Source organism: Panthera tigris, chromosome B1 (genome assembly GCF_018350195.1).
Source record: "Panthera tigris isolate Pti1 chromosome B1, P.tigris_Pti1_mat1.1, whole genome shotgun sequence".
NCBI classification, from domain to species: Eukaryota; Metazoa; Chordata; class Mammalia; order Carnivora; family Felidae; genus Panthera; species Panthera tigris.
The window spans coordinates 158823764-158848576 of NC_056663.1; the positions used below are offsets into that span (position 1 = coordinate 158823764).

Below are 24813 nucleotides of genomic sequence, written 5' to 3' on the forward strand. Positions count from 1 at the left end.
TCCATATCAAAATACCAACAGCATTTTTCACAGAACTAGCACAAATAATCTTGAAATTTGTATGGAATCACAAAAGGCCCCAGATAGCCAAAGCTATCTTGGAAAAGAACAAAACTGGAGTTATCACAACCCCAGTTATCAAGACATACTATAAAGCTGTAGCAATCAAAACGGTATGGTACAGGCACAAAAATAGACACATAGATCAGTAGAACAAAACAGAGTCTGGAAATAAACCCATAATTATATGGAAAATTAGTTTTCAATAAAGAAATCAAGAATATGCCAAGGGAAAAAGTCTCTTCAACAAATGGTTTTGGGAAAACTGCGCAGGTACATTCAAAAGAATGAAACTGGGCCACTTTCTCACACCAAACACAAAAATAAACTAAAAATAGATTGGAGACCTAAATGTAAGACCTGAAACCATAAAAATCCTAGAAGAGAGCACAGGCTGTAATTTCTCTGACATTGGCAGTAGCAACAATTTTCTAGATATGTCTCCTGAGGCAAGAGAAACAAAAGCAAAAATAAACTATTGGGACTACATCAAAATAAAAAGCTTCTGCACAGCCAAGGGAACAACCAACAAAATTAAAAGACATTTGAATGGGAGAAGATATTTGCAACTGATATATTCAGTAAAGAGTTAGTATCCAAAATATATAAAGAATTTATAAAACTCAACACAAAACCCCCCAAATAATCCAATCAAAAATGGGCAGAAAATATGAATAGGCATTTCTCCAGAGAAAACATACAGATGGTCAACAGACACATGAAAAGATGCTCAACATCACTCATCATCAGGGAAATGCAAATCAAAGCCACAATGAAATGTCACCTCACACCTGTCAGAATGGCTAAAATAAAAAATTCAAGAAACGAACACGTGTTGATGAGGATGTAGAGAAAAAGGAACCCTCATGCACTGTTGGTGGAAATGAAATCTGGTGCAGCCACTGTGAAAAATAATATGGAGTTTCCTCAAAAAATTAAAAATTGAATTACTGTATGATCCAGTAATCTCACCACTGGATATTTATCCAAAGAATACAAAAGCACTAATTTGAAGGGATATATGAATCCATATATTTATTGTAGAATTATTTACAATAGCCAAAGTATGGAAGCAGACCAAGTCTCCATTGATAGATGAATGGATAAAGAAGATATTTATATATATGTACTATATGTGTGTGTGTATACACACACACACACACACATATATATATAATTTATGAAAGAAAAGAAAGATAAAAGGAGACATATAAAAAAACAGACTCTTAACTATAGAGAACAAGCTGATGGTTACCAGAGGGGAGGGGGATGGGGGGATGGGTGAAATAGATGAAGGGGATTAAGAGAACACTTATGATGAGCACTGAGTAACACATAGAATTATTGAATCACTATATTGTACACCTGAAACTAATACAATACTGTATGTTAATGATACTGGAATTTATTTTATTTTATTTTTTTTTTAAATTTTTTTTTTTCAACGTTTTTTATTTATTTTTGGGACAGAGAGAGACAGAGCATGAACGGGGGAGGGGCAGAGAGAGAGGGAGACACAGAATCGGAAACAGGCTCCAGGCTCCGAGCCATCAGCCCAGAGCCCGACGCGGGGCTCGAACTCACGGACCGCGAGATCGTGACCTGGCTGAAGTCGGACGCTTAACCGACTGCGCCACCCAGGCGCCCCAATGATACTGGAATTTAAAAGAAATATCATCTGAACCCTTGCATCCCCCTCAATATCCTTTCCAGTCACTTCATCCCTCAAAGGTATTCACTCTTCTCTTCTGGCTTTTAACAGCATACTTCTGCTGTCTGTATACTTTCTATAAATGCGGTAGTCTGTATACCTTAAATAAGTGATATTATTCCATAAGGTTGTTTCTGTTTTTTTTTAGCTCAACATTGTGTTTGTGAGATTCTTCCCTATTGACAAATGTGGTTGTAATTTATTCATTCTCATCGGTGCTTAATATTTTATTGTCATACACACTGTTTTTGCAACTTGTTTTGCTTTTTCATTTTACAATATATCTCACAGAGATTTTTGTATCCATATATTAAGAGTGTTCTTGTCCTTTCATTGTGTTAGTAATAGTATTTCATTATGTAAATAACAACTTTTTTTTTTACTTATCCCCTTAGATGGACATGTAGCCACAACCTATATTTAAAACTAATATTTACCTCTAACAAAACAAGGACTAATTTTATAGTACTCTCAGTAAATTAGTAAAATATTTTCCAAGAAAAAAATTTTAAAGATATTTTACTTTAAAAAATATTTACTTATAGTAATAAATGTATTTGTTTTTGCAGGGAAACCAGATTCAGTAAACCTCTAAATGCCTCATATGTTGGGGTTGTGAGGACAGGGAAGCAGCGTGAATGACCCCATGATCTGGGGGAACAGTGGATGGAGAGGGTGGTACAGACCCTAAAAAACAAGTTAGTCCATCTAATCCCATGACTGAACAATTATCCTGAACCAATTCCAAGGCCATTTGCTTTGCCTGCAAATTGTTTTTAAGTTTCTGTCATTGAAAAAGAAGGAATGGAGAAATTTATTTAAGTGTTCTTCAGCTAATGAAGAAAAGTTGAAATTCTTCTATGTTTGGGTCATAAGCATTTCAGCAATAACAAGAAGTATAATTGTCTCAGGTAGCATTGGTAACATATTCTAATTCTTTGCTGTCAGAGTGGGAAACAACTGAGTAATTTAATAGCAAGTTTTGCCTTGAGAGAGAAAGTGCCAATGGCGGAGAGCAGGGTTAGTGGGGCAGAGGGAGAGACAATGCTAAGAAGGCTCCACGCTCAGCACCAAATCCAATGCAGGGCTTGACCCCACAACCCTGGGATAATGACCTGAGCTGAAACCAAAAGTCAGACACTCAACCAACTGAACCACCCAGGCGCCCTGCAAGTTATGCTTTAAGCACAAAGAATTATTGTGGAATGAAATGTTCACGTGTAAATTTAAATATTGGTTGCTCTCAAAGTACTTACTCTTCAAATTCATTAACAATGTATTTTAAATTTTTTTGTGAGATCATACATAAACAGCTTGACTAAAATTATTAACCAAGTGATTCTCATGTATTTGTCTTTTATACGTAAAAATAAGCCTCAGTTAAATGGCTCAGTTAAGTGTCTGACTCTTAATTTAGGCTCAGGTCATGATCTCACAGTCATGAGTTCAAGCCCCATTGGGCTCGTGCAGAGCCTTCTTGGGATTCTCTCTCTCCCTCTCTCACTGCCCCTCCCCCTCCCACGTGTGTGCACATGCTCCTCTCTCTCTCTCTCTCTCTCAGAAATAAATAAAACTTAAAAAAAAAATAAGCCATTAGTTCAAGTATAGCTTGATTCTCTTTCCAGTTCATAGAATAATGGTACAAATGAACTTGGAAAATACATTTCCACCCTCCCTTTGACAGAACACATGAAGAGAAACATGGAGAGAAAAATCTTCCATTCCTGCATCATGATGATTCCTTCCTAATCACAATACTCCCACCCGTTTGGAGCAAGGTATGATATAGCAAATGGCTGAGACCCATGCTTCTGACTCTAAGAGAATCCCTGGGTATGGAGGAAGCCTGAATTCCACTTTCCAAATTGTGAGAGTCCAACTACCTTGGCTAGTCAGAGTCATAGTTGCTGTGCTCTTGTTTTGAAATATGAGCTGTGATCTATTTCCCCACTTACATGAATTCAGTGAGTCTCCATAAGTAACAGAAACCCAGTTAGCTAATACATTAGTCCCATAATGAGGCTATGTAAGAGCAACAATTAAATTCTTACCATCCTTCATTTTGTGAAATTATTTCCAATTCTGAAATAGTGAGTCTCCTGCTTGTTGTGGCCACCAACTCTTCCTGAGTGTTACAAATCAAATCATGTGAAGTGGATGTTTGGTGGTGAACTCATCTTCAGTGGAAATGGTTTTTGCTGTGAATTTCTCAAGGGCCCTGGGCAGTGGAATTGTCTCTACTGAGCAGTTTCCTGTGGTTCTGCCAGATCCCTGAAGGTTTAAATTGTTTTGATTAGTTTTTATATTAATTCATTACCTTATATGCTTAAGGTTCCTATAACATATAAGTCATGTAAAGCTCAGGTCTTGGGCTTTGATTTTTCACAAAGGATATATTTTTGTAACACTCGAAGTCTCAGACAGAAGGCCAGCTTCCCCAGGCCAGTGGGAAGAGTTTTCTAGGTCATGGTTTAAAACAAGGCAACTCTTTAATGTTTTCCCATTCCACATAGGTGAACATCATATTGTCTGCCTCCAGCCTAGTCTTTAGAGTTCATGTTTGAGCCTAAAATCCATCCAGAATGATTATGGATGGAAAGCAAGTGATGAGAAATAGTGAACTCAAAAGGAATATTAAAAAGGGCTTTATTTTGTTTTTAAATGCCAATTTTGAGGTGATATGTGAACTTGGGTTTTTTGGAGAGGCTGTTTCTTACTCCCTCTCCCTGTAAATGACACCATGAAGCTGTTACATACAATCCAAGCATTCGTGTTAAATATAGACACTAAACATTCATATGGTCAAGTCTAGAGCCATTTTAGGGCAAAATCATGAAGTTCATAAGTTGAGGGGGCTCCTGATCCTTATTGGAGCAGAAATCAAGAAAAATGGCATTGTGATGAATTGGATAAAACTGACCTTGGAGCTAGGAAGATCTGGGTTCAAGTCCCATCGCTGGCACTTACTAGCTGTGTGACTTTGAGAAAATCAGTTAACCTTTTGAGCCCCAGTTACATTTCTACAAAATGAGGCTAATAGCCATTGCCTTTCAGTGTTGTTGAAAGTATTAAATTGAATTACATAAAGTATAGTAGGAACTAGATCACGTACACAAGTAACTTGTGTAAATTCAACACTTGCCCTTTTTATACATTGCCCTCTTTTATGTGATAAAACAACCTGAAATATTTTATATGTAATAATTATCATATATGCAAGATGTATATCTCACATTGGTATATACATATTACCATAAAAGAATATATATATGGCTATATATACAGTATTTTCTGAGTGACTTAAGGGATTTTCAATATTCATTTTGATCACATACAATTTTTGCCTGACATGCTTGTTTTGGAATCTGACTCACATGTGACATGGGGTTCTACTGTCCTCAGGAGGTGCTCAACGAACTTTAGCTCCCTTTCCCTATTTCCTTGTGTTTGTTTTTATGTTTTAGACTCTTACTAAAGTACTTAATGTTCTCAGGCTACCTCTCTCAACTCCTGTCAAAGGAAAGCATCTAATACCTTTACCACAAGCAGTTAGAGATAATTGGTTATAGCTTCCCTCATGATTGGTTATCACTGCAGTGGAGAGCACAGGGAGCAAAGATCAACCTGAAGGACTGTGTGGGAGAATATCAGGCATTCGTGGAATGGTATTTTGAAGTGAAAGTGGGCAGGGAGCTTCTCTGATCTCAAATGCCATTACAAGACAACCACCAACTTTACCTCCATAAAAGCCCAACCCTGTGACTAGGAAAGCTTTATCCTAGTGGTTCCATAATGCACCCAAGTGGCTTTCATGTCAGAGAATTTAGACACCCATGATCCTGTTTGTTGGCTGCACCGTATACAAGTAATACAATTTATTTAAGCAATCCCCTCTTGATGGACATTTAGATTACTCCCAGTGTTTCACCGTTACAGACAATGCAGTGGTGAACATTTTAATAGACACTCTTCTCTTTCTTAACACTAAGATTATTAGGATAAATTCTTAGAAGTTGAGTTGCTGTCAAAAAGAATGTATGTTTAAAGTGTTGATGCATATTAACAAATTATTTTCTAGAAAATGTGTAGCAATATATACCTTTCAGAAGAGTGTATGTGTTTTCCTTACATCCTTGCCAAATACTGCTCATTGACAGCTTCTTCCCTCCCCCCACCTTTTTTTTTCTGGCAGAGCTTATAAAGTACGGTGGTTAGGAGCACAGACTATGGCATCAGAGTACCTAAATTAAAATCACAGGCTGGCACTTTCTACCTGTGTGTGACCTTGAGCAAATTACTTAATCTTTCTGTGCTTCAGTTCTATCATCTTTAAAATAGGATCACAGGGGCGTCTGGGTGGCTCAGTTAGGTTAAGTGTCTGCTTCGGCTCAGGTCATGATCTCACAGTTCGTGGGTTCAAGCCCCACATCGGGCTCTGTGCTGACAGCTCAGAGACTGGAATCTGCTTCGGATTCTGTGTCTCCCTCTCTCTCTGCCCCTCCCTCACTCGTGCTCTGTCCCTCTCAAAAATAAATAAATATTTAATAAATAGATAAAATGGGATCAATAATATTTACCTGATAGGTTGTTGTGTAGATTCAGTGAATTGATTTTTTTTTTTAATTTTTTTTTTCAACGTTTTTCATTTTTATTTTTGGGACAGAGAGAGACAGAGCATGAACGGGGGAGGGGCAGAGAGAGAGGGAGACACAGAATCGGAAACAGGCTCCAGGCTCCGAGCCATCAGCCCAGAGCCTGACGCGGGGCTCGAACTCACGGACCGCGAGATCGTGACCTGGCCGAAGTCGGACGCCCAACCGACTGCGCCACCCAGGCGCCCCAATGAATTGATATTTTTAAAGTGCTTAGCAAAGTATCTAAATGCCTCAGGTTAAGCCATGAAATCAACAATTTTTAAGATTCAAAAACAGAAAAAAAACCCCAGCAATTACATAGGGTTCAGTGCAAGCACCAACAAATGTAAATTATTATAATTTTTGCAAATCTGATAGGAGATAGATAATACTTTTAATTTAATATAGGTGCTAATTAAAGTAGGTCAGTACTGGGTCATGAATAGAGTGTCAAACCAATGACTTAGTAAAAAAAAAAACAACAACCAGAAATCATCTGATAAACCAAAAATATAGGGTATGATAAAAGATGGCATTTCAAATCAGAGGAGGACAGGGGTTTGCTAATAAATAATGCTGGGAAAACTGGCTGGCCATCCAGAAAAAAACAAAGCTGGATCTCTAGTTAATTCTGTATAGCAAAACAAATCTGAAGTGGAGAAAGGATGCAAACCTAAAAAAATGTGATCCATAAATTTTTAGAAGAAAACATTGGACAAATTATTTAAAATCTCAGAATGGAAAAAGATATGAAAACCTGAATTCATAAAAAAAAGAATATTAAATGATTAAAAATTTCTGCATGGAAAAATGCCTTTAACAAATTAGAAAAACCTTAGAAAAATACTTAAAACAGTTATGATAGGCAAAATGTTAATTTCCTTCATATAAGACTAATTCTTACAAGACAATAAGAAAAATACCAACAACATAATAAGGAAGAAAACAGGTGAATGATGTGAATAGGCAACCCACAGATAAAGCTTTTAAACATTGGGAGAGATGCTCAACTTCATTCATGGTTAAAGAAGTGCCAATAAAATCAAAGTATCACTTTTTCACCCATCATATTGGCTAGGAGTTGTACCGTCTAATTCTCTTATCATGTATATATTTCTTTTTCAGTAAAGCAATGGTATTATTTTTTTTTTTTAACGTTTATTTATTTTTGAGACAGAGAGAGACAGAGCATGAACGGGGGAGGGCCAGAGAGAGAGGGAGACACAGAATCGGAAGCAGGCTCCAGGCTCTGAGCCATCAACCCAGAGCCCGACGCGGGGCTTGAACTCACGGACCGCGAGATCGTGACCTGAGCTGAAGTCGGACGCTTAACCGACTGAGCCACCCAGGCGTCCCCTTGGTATTATTTTCAATAAAATAATGGTTTAAGCAAACCTACAAGTTAAAAATAACAATTACATATAAAAGTTGATTTTGAAACCAGGTATCTGGTCTTAGATCATAATAAATTCTCTAGATTATTTAAAATTTACAAAAAATCTTGTTTTATTTTAAACCCCTCTGAGATATTTAGGTACATAAATTCTTCCTGTAGTAGTAAAACCATGAGCTTTAGGAGAACCAAAGCTCCTTTATCCTTCATTTTTTTCTTCCTCTCTGTGCTACCCTCAAGAAGAAAAATTGGTGGGGTGCCTGAGTGGCTCAGTCAGTTGTGTCTGATTCTTGATTTTAGCTTTGGTCCTGATCTCATGGTGTATGAGTTCCAGCCTCACATAGGGTTCTGCGCTGACAGTGCAGAGCCTGCTTAGGATTCCTTCTCTCCCTCTCCCTCTGCCCCTTCCTTGCTCTCTCTCTCTCTCTCTCTCCCCCCTCTCAAAAAATAAACTAAAAAAAAAAATTTTTTTTTAAAGAAGAAAAATTGGCGTGGATTGTTCAAATTCTAGGATTCTTATTGGGTCAAATTTACTAGTGATCAATGTGCATTAAAATGTCATTCATTTTAGGTGTGAGAGGATTGGAACTCTTCAGCGTTGTCTTCTTTCTCCATGCTGCAGAGTTGGAGGGCATCAGGGCTCACTCCTGGCTGTGTGTGTGTGTGTGTGTGTGTGTGTGTGTGTGTGCATGTACACCCACCCATGTTACAGAAGTTGACACAGGGTCTGCTTCTACCAGTGCTACCCAAGGCCCGCCCAGCCATTCCTCTTCTCTGTTTCCCTTCCGCTGCTGACAGCTGAGCCTGCTCTCTTTCTTGTGCCTTTTTTTCACAGGTACACAGGGCTCACTGCTCCAGTAATAGTACAGGCCAGCTCAGTGCTAGAATAAATCGGCACTCTCTGTCTTGCTGCTAGTGTGCTTCTTTCTTGGTCTCTTGCTGGGTGTGTCAGATTGGGTTTTGGTCTGAAGTGTCTTAGTCCTAATCAGATTGGCAAAAAAAAAAAAAAAAAAGATTGATCCATGTGGTTCGGTTCGGCTCACCTGAGTACTCATTGGGTTCCAGGCCCAAGCCTGACCAGCAACAAAAGTATACCAGCTACTCCTGGGAGTAAGGCATCAGTGTGACTTCCAGACTCTGCTTGCTGGATGGATGTGGCCTTGCTTCAGACTTGGCTAAAGACCAGCTGAGCCTGAGACTGAGGAGACTTAGGAACAGAAGTGGATTCGGATTTTGAAAGGATGCTTGGCCCGGTGCTAGGGCATAGTAAGAAGGTTCAATAAATGTTGACTGAGGTGATAATTGAGGTTGGAAAGACAAGAGAAGCACACAGGAATTTTTTTCTACAATGTGAGAACGTATGTCCTCAAATACTACATTGTGAGGCATAGCCAAAATTATGTAGGAAATTGTATTAGTTAGGATAAAAGCTGTCCTACCGCAACAAAAAGCCTGAAAATTTTGACTGAAAGAGGATAGAAGTTTTTTCTCTTTGATAGAGCATTCCATTTAGTCTAGGCTATCAAGACAGAGCTACTCTACAAGGCCACTCAGAATCAAGAGCTTCTTCCACCATTGTTTAGTGCTGTAGTTCCCAAACCATGCACCAGATCGTCCCAGAGAGCCTCAGTGAACTCACAGGAGAACCACAGGATGTGTTCCACTTTTGAGGAAAATAGGATCCTCAACATCTGACAGACACCACATCTGCTACCAGCTTTAGGTGGTTTATAGTTTCAACATTGAGAAAGGAATACACTACTTCCTTTTGATGACATCATACCTTTGTGAGGCTATGATTGCAATGAGAAAAAGTACTATGAGAAAATCAATGTGGGACAGGGAATGGGGTGGTGTTGCCCAATCTGATTCCAAGGTTTGAGGAGTTGTGCAGTGCCCAGCAGGTGCACACATCCCATTACCAAGTGTTCACAGTTGTTTTAAAGTAAAAATATTTTTCTTTTGATTTATGCATATATATATATATATATATATATATATATATATATTTGCAAATGGCTTCTAAATGTTGGAAGATGATTCTCCATGTATCTTATGGTTTTACATATATTGTAAGCAGAGGCACTTATTGCCTTTGGTCTAGACTAATTTTTCAAGGATGTTTGTATAGCTAATAGCCTTGGAAGACAGAAATAATGATGACTCTCTCTGGAACAAAGAGCAGGTCTACTTACTGTCTAGTTTAATAGAAATAATATCTCCCTCTAGGGCAAAGATCAGGCTGGCTTATTGCTCATATAAAAGATTCAGATTGCCAAAGCTTGGTAACCTGAGATTCAGGTTACCTCTCCTGTAACACAAGCCACTGTGGGTACACGTCTCACACAGCCGTCTTCACACAGTCCCTTGGAATTGAGGCTCGGGAAACCAGACCTAATGCTGACACTCTTGGTATTGCTACAGCCATGAGTAATGCATTCCTGCCTCTCTGACCCAGGAGTCTCATGTCTTCTGCCAACCTCCATGAAATGTGACTGGCTAACTCATTAGCTTGCAAATAGGATAAAATCTCAGACCCTTCACAGTTCTTAACACTAAGTTGTTAGGACGTAAGTACTGATTAGGTTGTTCGGACAAAGCTACTTAATAAACGGAGCTATTAGTTCTTTCTTTTGGCTCAGGAGCATTGTGATAAAATTACTGAGATACTAAGGGTACTATGAACTGAAAAGTTGGAAACTTCTGGCTCAGTTCATTGTTCTCATCTTCATGTTTGAAAGTAAGACTGTCACTTCCCAACTGGCAGGGAGGGAAGACGAAAAAGTCCAAGGAAACAATTTCTCATTAAAAGCAAGCCAGGGGGGTGCCTGGGTGGCTTAGTTAGTTAAGCGTTGGGCTCTTGGTTTTGGCTCAGGACATGATCTCACATTTCGTGAGTTCGAGCCCTGAGTCAGGTTCTGCACTGGCAGCATGGAGCTTGCTTGGTGCTTGGGATTCCCACCCCCACCCAACCCCTCTCTCTCAGCTCCTCCCTTGTTCACATCTTCTTTCTCTCAAAATAAATTTTAAAAAATAAAATAAAAAATAAAAGCAAGCCAGGTACATGGGCCACACATCTCTTCTGCTCACATGCCATTGGTGAACTTAGTCACATGGCTGCAGCCAGTCACAAAGGACCCGGGGAAGTGGAATCTCTATGTGAGTATCTATGTGTCTGGCTTAAAATCAACATCTATGGAAGGAAGGAGATGGGTTTTGGCAGACAACTAACACTCTCCACCACACAGAGGTATTTCCCTACGGTTAGTTATTGTCGCTGAAATAATAGCATGGGGTGAGATGTGTAAACAATCTTTTAATATCCTCACTGTGAGCTGGCTCTGTAAGGCTTTTATCTGAGAGCATTTGCCTTGGTAACCAATTCAGTTTCCTTCCTTCTTTCCCCTCTCTTGGCATCTTACCCCAACCCAAAATTCCAGGAACCTGTTAGTTAGACTCTTTTCATTGGCAGACTCGGGCTCTGCTTCTTGTCCTGGGTGGCAGGCCCTGCCATCTGCAGTGTGCACTCTTGGCTTTAGAGCTCTTACATGAAGGATGGAGCTGTAAGTGGGGCAGGGATACTAGACTTCTGTTTACAGCAGGGTGGGAGGAACCACATTTTTCACCAAATCAGGCAGGTTGGATCCAGACTTTGATGGGCCTGAAATTTATACAATTTGGGGGCCCTCTTTAAAAAAAGAGTACAAAATTAAGTATGTGTAAAAAACACTAAATATTTAGAATGAGAAAAGAAATCATAGTAATTTTCAACTGTACAAAAGCTGGCAAATGTTACAAACATCAAATTCAAAAAAGTAACATTATCTTCTTTATTCACTACCCAACATGCCTCTATAAAGTTTTGGGGTAATTTTTATATGATCAGTAATTCTAAAAAACATACAAAATTATTCTGGAAATTAAGGCATACAGAAGAGCAATTTTAACTTGCTTCTTGTTATATTGATCTGCAAAATCATGTAGTCAAATTATTTTTATATTACTTACATTGATATATTAATGAATATGTATGGGAGTTTTGACATAGAACATTTACTTCTTCAGGCCATTTTGCTGTATCTGAGGCAACATTGTATGCATTTTCATCAACCAACAGATTTTTGTTAGCACAAGGAGTATCAGATATTCTAAGAGGTGATCTTATTTGATGTGATGATGCATAAAATCAGACTTCACACACAGATATGCCTTCCATTGGTAATACTGCCACAAGTTCATGACCTATAAACCTAGGGATTGTGATCAATTATATTTTGCAAGATTCCCATCAAAAAAGAAAAAAATATGATGGTTTACTAATTGTGTACACTATACTATCAACTATATTTCTTTTTTTCAAGTATATTTCTGATAGCAGCAAACTTTTAACCAGGTGTCAATGAGAACTGAAACTTCCACTTAGAATTGTACATATCTAATGATTCAAAGAACATTCTGAAGACTATCTTTTGTTCCCATATGTTCCAAACCTTATTGCTCTTCCATTACTGGGTGCTGGATACCATGGGACATGTTCATATCACAATTTTGCCCTTGGCCCCGCACTTTATGTTATGGTGCCAAATGAGTTGACCTTGTAGAGTCAGAAATATTCATGGAAACCATTCCTACAATAGGAGGCCTGGTGATAACCTAACCTAACCTAACCTAACCCTAAACATGGAAGTGGCTGCAAACTACAGAAACATGTGCCACACAGCCCAAACGTCATGCATCCCCAACTCAACTTCTCTTTGACCAGATACCAAAAATGCCTATTGTCATTCATCACTGTTCACTAGGTAAAGATTGATGGTGAAAAGTCACAAAGGAAAGACATAGTGATCTTAACCAGTTGCTATTAAAATATCATTATTTCCCAAACTTTACAAAGACATGTATATGACCATCAGAATACATTGTTAGGAATGCTCAGTGGACCTTGGATGGAGCATGTACAAATGAAACTTTGAACCTCTGTTAGCTTCCTCTGGAGAGGTTATGAGTGACCACAAGGATGCAAATGCAATATCCTCAAAAACCAACTATCATTTTGACCACTTTATGATTTACAGAACTCTCATACTCATTATTATACTTGATCCTCAGAATAGCTTTTAGATCGCCAAAACAGATACTAAAATTTTGGGAACCCTAAAATTATTTGCTCCAGACAAGCAAAATCTTCCTGGACTCAAAACTGAGGTCTCCTGACTTCAGAATTCAAGCTCTTCTACTATATCATTCCAGAAAAGATTCATAAAGACATTTCTGCATGACGTATATTAACTGCTCAAAAAATATCTGTGGGACAAATGAAAGAAAAGAAGGAAGTCGAGCAGGAGCCAGGAATATTGTAAGTGACCAAGTTAAGACAGTCCTTCAGTGGAAAGAAAAATGGGCCAGAATCCCACCTTTCCAGCTGGAACATATACTTTCCCTACATTTCTTCCAGATGTCAACCTGTTTTCCATGCCCCATAGTCCAGTCCAGTGTTTTAGGGAGCAGGACATAGATGATTACTCTGTAAAAGGGCTCTGGGTCCAAATGCTCCCATAAAACAGTTTCTATTTTTCTGGGTTACAGGTGGGGGTGAGGGTGGGGCCACAGGGATGAGATGGGTGAGACTCCATTAAGGTTAATTGTAGCTTTGATAAATAAATATGCCCAGATAGATTTTTGATGAATGTGTTGTTCACCAGTTCAATGCCTGTTGCTTAATTTTAGTTGTTAAGTTCGAGGAGGCATGAAAGGAAATCTGTACTTTTAATTTAAAGATCAGCTGGACTGATCTTTACTCCAGATGTAGTGAGATCAATGATACGCCCTTGAGCTTCTTTCTGCTTTGTCAGGCCTCAGACAGGAGGAGGCTTTTAATGCTGAATTCCAACACCTTGAAAGCAGATGAAGAGATGGAAACATATGCAAGTTGATTTAACATGGCCAGTCCATTCAGGAATCTTGTGGGTCTCTGGAATTTGACAGCCCAATTTCTACTCTTCAGCATGAGAGTGGAGAAGGGCTTATTTAAAACTGGGACCCAGTAATTTGGGGAATTGAATGATCACAGTAGGAAGGTCTCAGACAAGGATGTGAGGTCTGTTAAGAATCATTTCCATCTATGTTTAAACCATCAAAGGCTTCCTGCTGCCCTTTGAAAAAAGCTAAACTCCTTACTCTAGGGTCTCCACCAAGACCCATAAGTCCTGGTCTCTTATTTCCTTCACTATCCATCGTCCTGCCACAACAGTGGCCCCTCCAGTATTCACACATGACACACTCTTTCTTGTAGCCTTTGCATATGTTGTTCTGGCTTTTCATATATACCTATTATCTTTCAGGCCTCAGCTTTGATTTGCTTTCTCATGGTGGCCTTCTCCAATCACCTCATCTAAAGCAGCAGTGTAACTCCTAACCCCCAATCAACTCACTGTTTCCTCCTCAACACTTCACTATAATGTTCTTATTTAGTTGTTTCCTTACTTATCTCCTTCCTCCACTACACTATAAGATCCATGAGGGCAAAGGATTATTTCTGTCATCTATCAGATGTCCTCAGCTCCTAATATAATGTCTAGCCCATGATAGATGCTCAGTAAATATTTATTGACTAACAGTTAAAAAACTGTTTCCCTTCATGGCACTAGCTGATCTACTTGTGGAAGGTTCACCTTAGCTATCTGAGTGGCTTTCAAACTCTCAACACCTTTCTTTGCCTTCCTACCCTAGGTTAAGCCTTTGGTCTATCCAAAGACCAAATAAAATCTTGACTTGAGTCACACTGAGGCCTCTCTCCTGGTATCCTGAGCACTCTTAAGGGAGCAGATGTGTCCTCAGTGGGTGAAACAACCTGTTTCCCAAGGGTGTGCCCTCTCTCAGGTTGGATAGGATGTGCCCTCAGAGCTTGCCAGGGCATGCTTTTCCAATAATGGAGGCACTGTTCAAGCTTAACAGGCAGAGCAGCAGGAGCATCCATGCTCAGGAGGGACGCACATGGAAAAACAAAACTCTTGCATTAGGAGCCTAGCTAGGGCTGAAAATTCCACTTTGAGTAAAATACCAACAGTTCAGAGCCAAGAGAGTTGGGGAAAACAGAAAAACTGCTTTCTATACATACATTTTCCACCGGAGGCCATTCCATCTGCATTTGTTTCTCCAGGGCCTTGCCAGGAGGACCTTGCTTGCTTTGACCATCAAGAGCATTTTGTTCAGAGAAAAAGGAGACAAAAATGGGACAAAGCAAAAGATGGAATGAAGATAGCAAGGCCACAGAGGAGGAAAGTGGGTTGCTGTGGAAATACTTCCTGACTCTAGAGAATGTTGATTTCTGGAGTTCCCCAGGAGTATCCTCTGGACACCTCATTCCCAGGAGGAGACATCTGTCACAACAGGGAAAGCCACGGTCTGATGGCCCGTAGCCCTGAGTTCTACTATTCTCAACTGTGCCATTCACTTGGACAAGCCAGTTCACCTTGAAACTCAGATTCCTCTTCCATTAAATGAGAAATTGAACTTAAAAAAAAATTTTTTTTAACATTTATTCATTTTTGAGAGACAGAGACAGAGCATGAGTGGGGGAGGGGCACACACATGCACACACACACACACACACACACACACAATCTGAAACAGGCTCCAGGCTCTGAGCTGTCAGCACAGAGCCCGACGTGGGACTCAAAGTAATGAACCGCGAGATCATGACCTGGAGTCGAAGTTGGAAGCTCAACCAACTGAGCCACCCAGGTGCCCTGAGAAATGGAACTTTAAAAAAATATGTGGTACAATATACATTATATAAAATTTACCACTTTAACTACTTTTAAGTATATATCATTCAGTGGCATTAAATGTATTCACACTGCTGTCCAACAATCAGCACCATCCATCTCCAGGACTTCTTCATTTTCCCAAATTGAAATTACATTCCTATTAAACAGTAACTCCTCATTCCTCAGCCCATGACACTCACCATTCTACTTTCTTACTCTATGAATTTGACTATTATAGGTATCTCATATACATGGAGTCACATTATATTTGTCCTTTTGTGTCAGGTTCATTTCACTCAGCATAATATCTTCAAGGTTCATCCTTATTGTAGCATGTGTCAGAATTTCCTTTTTAAGCCTGAATTTTATGTGTGTGTGTGTGTGTGTGTGTGTGTGTGTGTGTATACACACATACATTTTGGTTATCCATTTATCCATTGATGGACACTTGGGTTGCTTCTATCTTTTGGCTATTGTGAATAATGTTATTACGAACATGAGTATGCAAGTATTGGAGTCCCTGCTTTCACTTATTTTGGGTATATACCCAGAAGTGAAATTGTTGGATCATATGGTAATTCTATGTTTAACGTCTTGAGAAGTCACCATATCATTTTCCATAGTGGTTGTACAGTTTTACATTCTATCAGCAATGTACAGGGTTCCAATGAGAAACTACACATTCATTGGTTAGAGAATCCATTTTTCAGAGGAAATGTTTCAGGAAGCTCTATATGCAAAAGAGTTATGGGGGAGTGCTCCAGAAGCAGTGGGGAGTGAGGGTCCCAATAACCCCAAGGAAGCATTTCTATGGAACAAAATAAAAACTAGGTAAGACATTCTTTCAGGCTTCTTCACGCATCAAGCATCTATTAGCCTACATTCATGTGACATACTGAACAGGTGTAAGGCATATTTGACTTACTTATACACTACCTGTTCCACAAAGAATTTGAAGAGATTTGCAAAAATTCATACAATAGAAAAGGATAAAGCACATAGGCAAGGGTATCAGGGCAGAGAAAGGTGGGAGGGATATCTTTAAGATGTATGAACCTACATTGCCTCTGCCCACAGGCTCTCTCAGTCTGAGTATTGCAGATGAAGGAATGTTAGAGAAATCCAGGGGTAGACTGCTCTATGGACATGTGGAATCTCCAAGGGAAAAGCAAGGCAAAATTGTTTATGTTATACATACCCTCACCCAAAGCTACACTGCAAGACTCAAAGAATAAAAAGAGCAAGAATCTATTTTGAGCAGAACAGAAACATGTTGAGGAAGCGAAGTAAGTACTTCTAAGAATGAACTCATGTCATAAACCCCAGGTTTAAATCCTAGGTCCACTGCCTGATAATCCAGGGTAAAATACTTGACCTCATTAAGCCTCCATTTTCCCAACTATAAATGAGGGTGATGCTAGGGATTACCATGAGGATTAAGTGAGACAATGCATGTCAGACACTGAGTCTAGGGCCTGGTATATAAGCTATCAGTACATGGTAGCTACTCTTACTGGAATTATATTTAAGGGATGTCCATGCCACATTTTTCTTGTTCATTTCTATGTCCCTAGCACTTAGCAGAATGCTGGCTCATAGTAGGTGTTGAATGGGTATTTGCAGACTTGAATTGATGTAACTGTCTTTCCTGCTTGACATGCCCTGTGCCACTCTCTCTCTGACAGTGGTAGGTGACAGGGTTGAAAAGCATGAGGTCAGGTTAGTTAAAAGCATTGCTCACTAGGTAACACCCAGAGACTAAATGCTCATGAACTTTGATGAAATTCAAGCTGTGTAATATACAAGACTATGACCTCCCAGGTCAAGGGCCGCTGCTGTGCTTTTCTTTGTGCCCTCCTTCTTCAAAGGAATATGTCTTGCTTATTCTAGCAAAAGATGTAAAATGATAAATTAGATAATCAATTCAGATATGACTTACTGAATGTTTAACATGTACGTGTTTAAGACTTTTTGCTGGACACTGTAGGATATTTGAAGTTCAGCAAGAAACACCTCTTCTCTCAAAGCATGTACTTTCTAATAATTGAGTAGCATGTGGATATAGTAGTATAAGGAAAATGCCATATAGATCAAATGAATGATATAGGAAATGAAAGAAGGGAGAAACCATACTCGGTTGTAAGTATCTGGATATATTTCTCAGTGGAGGTGGTCTTTTCTGATGGTCTTTGAATTTGTTACCATGGTGAGGGGGGTTCAGAGGCAGGAGGAATAATGGGGGTAGGAGGCGTGCGGCCGAGAAATGCAGAGTTCTTGGCAATCAGTGAGTCATCTATTTTAGATGGGTCATACATTACATGTGGAAGAATATGTCTGGAAAGAGGGCTTTTGGGGTTTTGAAGGTTTTGATGAGAATTTATAGAGAAAGGGGAGCAACTGAGATTTTGAGCAAGGCACTGGGGAAGGTTAAACCAGCAGTAGTATGTGAACTTGATTGAGGTGGAAAAAAAAAGAAGTGGGGGATAACTTGGAGGACAGTTGAAGAGATCAGAGCAGAAATTATGAATGGGGGTGTTGGCAGCAGGAACGGAGAAGAGGGACCATTGGAGGGGCTTTGCAGAGAGGTAGCTACTACAGGATATAACAGTCAGTTCTGTCGTTTTACTTTGAGAGAAAATGAAGCACGGCTCTTTCATCTTTCCTGGACCAGCTCTCACAACCTTCCAGACCCCAGGCTTGGAAGCAAAGTGTGGACCCTGGGTCTGTTGGTTGGCAGAGGGACTTGGAGAACTAGAAGCATCTCTCATTCTCCCTGGTTATTCGTGTGCTTTACCCCAATTCACAACCTCAAAGGAAAGAGCTAGATGAGCAAGATCTGAGAAGGAATCTTCTCCACTTGGCAGCCTCATCTGTGACAGGACATTATACAACAGTCACGCATCTTTTGGAATGTGACAAAGATAAGAATTATCAGCTTATGTGTTCCTACCCTCCACACTCCCCACCACCTAACAAGAATTTTCTCTTGATTGCTCAGTTTCTTCCTCTCCCCTCATCACTTGGAGGAGAGTTATGTCTATGAGTTCTATGCTTTCCTTATGACATAGAAACAGGGAGAGAGAAACCAGACTGGACAGTTAGGAGGAAAGGGGGTAAATTCCTGGTGGCTTGGCCAATTCCAGGATTACTCTTTGCTCTGGAACATTCAGGTCATGGGCTAAATACACTAAAGAGTGAAGCCAGAAGACCAAGCCAACCTATATAATAAGGAGCTAAGAGAGAAATAGGGAAAAAGAAAATGAAAAATAGTCTGGGCTGGGTTTCAGAGAACATTTGAAGGGAAGACTTGGCACATAAAAGACTTGGAGACACAAAACATGTTGCTGTAGGGTTTCGACAGAATCTTTTACTGCTAAATAAATGTTGGAATTTCTGTTTTGGTTGCTCAATGTTTTTAATGTTTGTTTTAATGTCATAACATGCTGCGACTGGACAACATTGTATCCCAGTTATATTCAGGTTGTAGAATAGCAGAATGGTTAAGAGCAGGAATTCTGGAACCAAACTCTTGAATCTCAGATGCCATTTCTACCACTTAATAGCTATGTGACCTTTGGCTAGACACTTACTTCTCTGTAACTTAGGTGCTTTTTTGAAAAACGTGTTAACAAGAGGGTCCACTTCAGAGGGTTGTTGTGAGGATTAAACAAGTTAATATTTGTAAAGCTCGTAGAAAGCTCATGTAAATCCTGGCATGTAGTTAGCACTATATAAGCGTTCACTATTAATAGTACAGGAAATTTAAGGTTATGAGATTTTTCTGCTTCAGTTCAACCAAGATGGTGAAGACTACCAGAGAATTATCTCAGCAAAACAGATTCTAAGTTTTGGGAAAGAATGAAGGTTCTAGGTGGTTGTGATAAGCAGATTTCTAAAATGACCCCCAATGATTCCCATCTCTGGGAATTCACACTCTTGCATAAACCACTCCCTTTGATGGTGGGCTGGACCTGGTGACTTGTCTGTAACTCACAGAATATGGCAACAATGATGGGATGCCATTTCTGTGATTAGGTTACAAAGGGTTATGATTTGGGTCTTGCTAGCAGACTCTCTCTCTTGCTGCTTTTGATGATGTCAGATGCCTTGTGGGACAAGCACAAATGGCACATATGGCAAGTAAATGAGGGAAGCCTGTGGCCAACAGCCTGTAAGGCTGTCAATCCAATAGTCTGTAAGGAACTGACAATATCCATTGAGTGAGTTGGAAATGGATCTGTTGAAACTTGGTTGCGGTCTTCGAGAGATCCTGAAGCAAAGATCTCAGCTGAGCTATGTCCAGAATCATACTCCCAGAAACTGTGAGATAATAAATATTTGTTTTAAACCATTAAGTTTTAGAGTAATTTGTTACATAGCAATAGATAACTAATATAGCAATGTGCCAAAGTAGAAACTTGGGAACTGAGTCAAGGGCAGCAATCCAGCTGTAGGACACTGGGTGGAAGTTCAGGAGATCTTAAGGATGACTGCCATGAAAGAAGGAGCATCCTATGGTCAGCACTGGAGAACCCACACCCTAGTTACATGTGGAGGAGAGTGACTCAGGCTGAGCTCTTCTGGATAGGGTGGCTAGCGGTGTCCTATCCTTCCTGCTTCAAGTGTACATCAGTCTGGGAACACTTAGTTCTCATCTTGCATCAGTGACCTCTTCACAGCACTTGAGTGGGGACTCTTCTGGAAAGACCTCTTTATAACACCACTCCATTTGTGTGTTCATTCATGCAACAATTATGAGCTGGACATGTCTATGTGATATAGATACACCATGGACAAGAAGAAATGGTCCTCACACACTTTACAGTTTCTTTTAGCTTTATTCCTATCTTTTAAACTGCACCTTTGTCTCCTTCACTTGGGCGACTTCTGATCACATACCTCTTAAAGTATAGTGTTATCCATGGCATTGTCCTCATGTCTCTTTTCTTCCCATCTTACATGTCCCCTGAATGATTTCTATCACTTGTGTGTTGATGACCTTAAATCTTCATATCTAGCTCAGAACTCTGAGTGCCAGACCATACATCCAGCTGTATGTGCTACTTCTATCCCACAGACTCACAGACACTTCAGGCTCACAAATGACCAAAATTAAATTGATTTCCTTTACCCCTTATGTTTCCTGTCCTGTCCAAACCTTCCTTTTCTCCAATATTCCCTTTCCTAAATAACAGTACCATCATCCACCCAGAATGAATATGGGAATAATCCAAATTCTTTCTACCTGGCCTCCTTCTTCCTCCTCCAATCTCACTAAGTCTTATAGATTTTACCTCCTAAATAGTCATTTCCTGTTCTCTATCATGTGTGTGATGGGCTCATTTTAAGCTTGTACCTTTTTTTAGTAGATCTGATACAGTGACCTTTACACTGATTTTTGTCTTTGTGCTCACTCCTTCTGCTTCATCTTTCACACTAGTGCCTGTATGATGCTTCTAATTGCTGGGCTATATAATTCTGACTCAAACCCTACAACAATTCCCTATTATCCACAGGGTGAAGTTCATATTCATTAGCTTGGTGTTTGCATATCTTCATGGTCTGATTGCAGCTACTTTCCAGCCTCATGTCCAGCTACTTCTGCACACAAACTCTACGTTCTGGCCACACAATTTGCAGTCTTCTGCCATGCTGTGGCTCACTCTCTTTGGCTTGGGAGGCTATGCTCTGATCTTGTTTATCAGATGAACTCCAAGTCATCCTTCGAGACTCAAATTCAAACATTTCTTTGACTTCTTCAGGTAGAATTAATGTCTCCTACTATCCTCTGCATTACCTTTACTATAGCTCTTTTCACATCTCATTTGCATTCAATTATTTCATGTCAGTGTTCCCTGCTTGCTTGTGAGCTCCTTGAAGGCAGAAACCCTGTATTTTCACTTTTAACTCCAGTACCTGGTTTCTACTAGGCATCTAGCGAAAATTTGCTGATGAATAAGTGAATGAATGAACAAATGAATCAACCGATCAGTGCAGAGCTGAGTCTGCAGGTGGGGAGATAAATGGGCTGAACCATGGGGAGTTCTAGAAGGAGAGCCGAGGAAGTGCAGCTATTCCTCTCTATATGCAGGGCCTTTAGCCCAGGCATATGTTCATCACCCTATACAAATACACCTGCCAAATTCTTCTCTAATTTAGTGAACTCAGCCCATATGGTATGAAGCATATGAAGTCAAAATTAGCCCCTTGAGAATCCCTTAAAAATTGTTTCTAAAGTACATTGTGCAGATATACTGTTTCTCAATCCAGTACATCTGGTTTTCTCTCCAGCACAGGAATAGATCTCTCTCTTTAGTTGAGAATCAAATGAAGTAGTTGGCTCACATTCAGGGGCCTTGTTGAAAGATAAATGATTATCCTACTCATGATGGTGAGATGCTCCTCACTGTGAGAAATAGGAGAAAATGGAGACTGAATGAGACACAAGCTGACCCTCATTCAATGTATCTTGCCTGGACTCAGGACTTCATGTATTTGTAGCACCCCACTCACCATCCCTACTTCAGGTCCCAAGAAGTGGTTCTTGACCTCAAAGCCCCTGCCTAATCCTGGCTCCTTCTGACTGATCCAGCCACATGAACTGCTTCTCTCAAGAAGCACTCTCTGTTCAAGTGAAGTCACCTTTCTCCCTGATCTCTCTCAAAGCTCTTTCCTATCTTTCTGTCTTTGCTCAAGCTGTGCACTCTGACAGAACCCTTCTTGTTGCCCTTCCTTTATTCAAGTCCCACCAACAGGTCAAAACCCCACATTTCAGCCCCTCCCAAGTTTTATCTCTCCAGTGTCCATCCTAATCTCTCCCATTTCTGAGTTCCTAGTGTCCTTAGGGTCAGGGCTGAGCATTGAAGTTCAGATTTTTAAAAAAAAATTTAATGTTTTATTTATTTTTGAGAGAGAGAAAAAGAGAGAGGAAGAGAGAGGCAGGATATGAGTGAGAGAGGGGCATAGAGAGAGGGAGACACAGAATCTGAAGCAGGCTCCAGGCTCTGAGCTGCCAGCACAGAGCCCAACATGGGCTCAAACTCACAAACTGTGAGATCATGACCTGAGCCGATATTGGACACTTAACTGACTGAGCCACCCAGGCAACCCTGAAGTTCAGACTTTAACTGTTGGCCTATGGAAGCTTTTCCAAGGCTGGGAGTCTTACAGTCCATTAGCAAGTATCTGTATCTAAGAAGGGGATTTGACAAATCAAGAAGAAAAGAGAATTACAAGGACTGACAACACTCAGTGTTGGCAAGACTATGCAGCAACTGAAACTCTTGTACACTGCTCGGAGTGAAAACCATTCTGCAATACCTATTAAAGCTAAATATTTATATATCCTTTGACCCAGAAATGCCATTCTTGGGTATACACATCCAAGAGAAAGGAGTGTTCCTGTCCACTAAAAGCCATGTACAAGCATGTCCATGCCAACTTTCTTAATAGCCAAAAATTGCAAACAATTAAAATGTCTGTCAATAGTGGGTTGGATAATATTCTATAGAATGGAATGTTACACAGCAATGAAAAAGAACAAGCTACTGCTATACACAAGAACATGGAGGACTCTCACAGACATAATTTTTGTCTTTAAATGTAATTACTTTTAGGTGGCCCAATTATGCACGTATTCTATTTATTTTCATCTTAGATTTTTATTTTATTTTAGAGAGAGAGGGTGAGAGCAGGGGAGGTGCAGAGCAGGGGGTGGGGGAGAGAATCCCAAGCAGGCTCCAATCTTAGTGTGGAGCCCAATGTGGGGAGTGATCCCATGACCCTGGGATCATGACCTGAACTGAAATCAAGAGTTGGACACTCAACCAACTGTGCCGGCCAGGTACCCTTAACCATTTTTTAAAATTAAGTACAGTTGACACATTACATTAGTTTCAGGTGTACAACAGTGATTTGACAAGTCTATTTGTTATGCTAAATGTTCAGAAGTGTAGCTACCATCTGTTATCATGCAATGCTATTACAATACCACTGACTATATTCCCTATGCTGTAACTTTCATCTCCATGGCTTATTCATTCCATAACTGGAAGTCTGTATCTGCCACTCTTCGTAACCCCATTTTGCCCATCCTTCTCATGCTCCTCCTCTCTGGCAACCATCAGTTTGTTCTCTGTATTTATGAATCTGTTTCTGTTTTGTATTTGTTCATTTGTTTTTGTTTGTTAGGTTCCATGTATAAGTGAAATCATATGGTATTTGTCTTTCTCTGATTTATTCACTTAGCATAATACCCTCTAGTCCATCCATGTTGTTGCAAATGGTAAGATCTCATTTTTTTTTTGGTCTAATATTCCATTGTATATTCACAGGCATAATGTTGAGTGAAGAAGCCAAATACAAAAGATTCTATTTATATGAAGTTTAAGCACAGGCAAAATAATCTATGGTCTTAGAGGTCAGAATAGTGGTTATCTTTGGGAAGTTATGACTGGGAAGGGGCACGAGGGAGATTTTGAGGGTTCTGAAAACAATACTGATTTGGGTGGTCATTACCCAAGTGTGTACATAAAAAGTTATCAAGCTCTATGGTGAAGATTGGTATACTTCCCGATCTTTAAGTGATTCCTCAATAGTTAAAAAACAGAAAGAGTATGCCGTAGATATCTGTTGCTTTTGCTATCCAGTGTTTATTTCTCCTTTCCTTAAAGTAATTTCACCCTGATTTATCACTGGCCTTCACCTTCAGGGACTGTAGACAAGACTGATATAGATGTCATAGGATCCAGAATTGTCCACACTCTGGCCACAGTAATTAGTTCAGGGATAGACATGTGATTTTAACCAAATGAATGAAATTCAAATTCAGAACTTTTTAAACAAATCCTAAACTCACATGTACATTTACAAGAAGATGAGAGGTTCTATGGGCCCATGTCAACTGCCTGCTGTTAGATCAAACTCCTCAGAGGAAAAAGAACAGAAAAAAGATCTCCTATCCTCACAGTTCCCATAGAGAAACTCTTGCCTGACTTTGAGAAACCTGTTCCTCTGCCCATCCTTCTCTTACCTGGAGTTTGCTGCCTCCCTGGTGAAGTGATAGGAGTAGAAAGAGTATGGTTTTGGGTTTGTCAGATGCCTCCATGAAGACTCAAGGATCACATGACCACATGACTCAACAGAGGCTGGGCAATGTAGGAGTGCTGAAACAAGCACATTTGGTGGCTCACATTACATTGCCTTGGCCACCTCTGATCTTAGTCACAGCTACAGCGGACAGTCATC

At 39.9% G+C, this 24813-nt stretch overlaps 1 long non-coding RNA gene across 1 annotated transcript; it reads right to left on the reverse strand.

Annotated features, from left to right (window-relative positions):
• Positions 1–3827: 3827 nt before the first annotated feature.
• On the reverse strand, positions 3828–24689 carry LOC122237740. The gene is made up of 2 exons (XR_006216365.1): positions 24599–24689; positions 3828–4042 (listed from the first exon to the last, which is right to left on the reverse strand). It is a non-coding gene; the product is annotated as an uncharacterized LOC122237740 (long non-coding RNA).
• Positions 24690–24813: the final 124 nt, after the last annotated feature.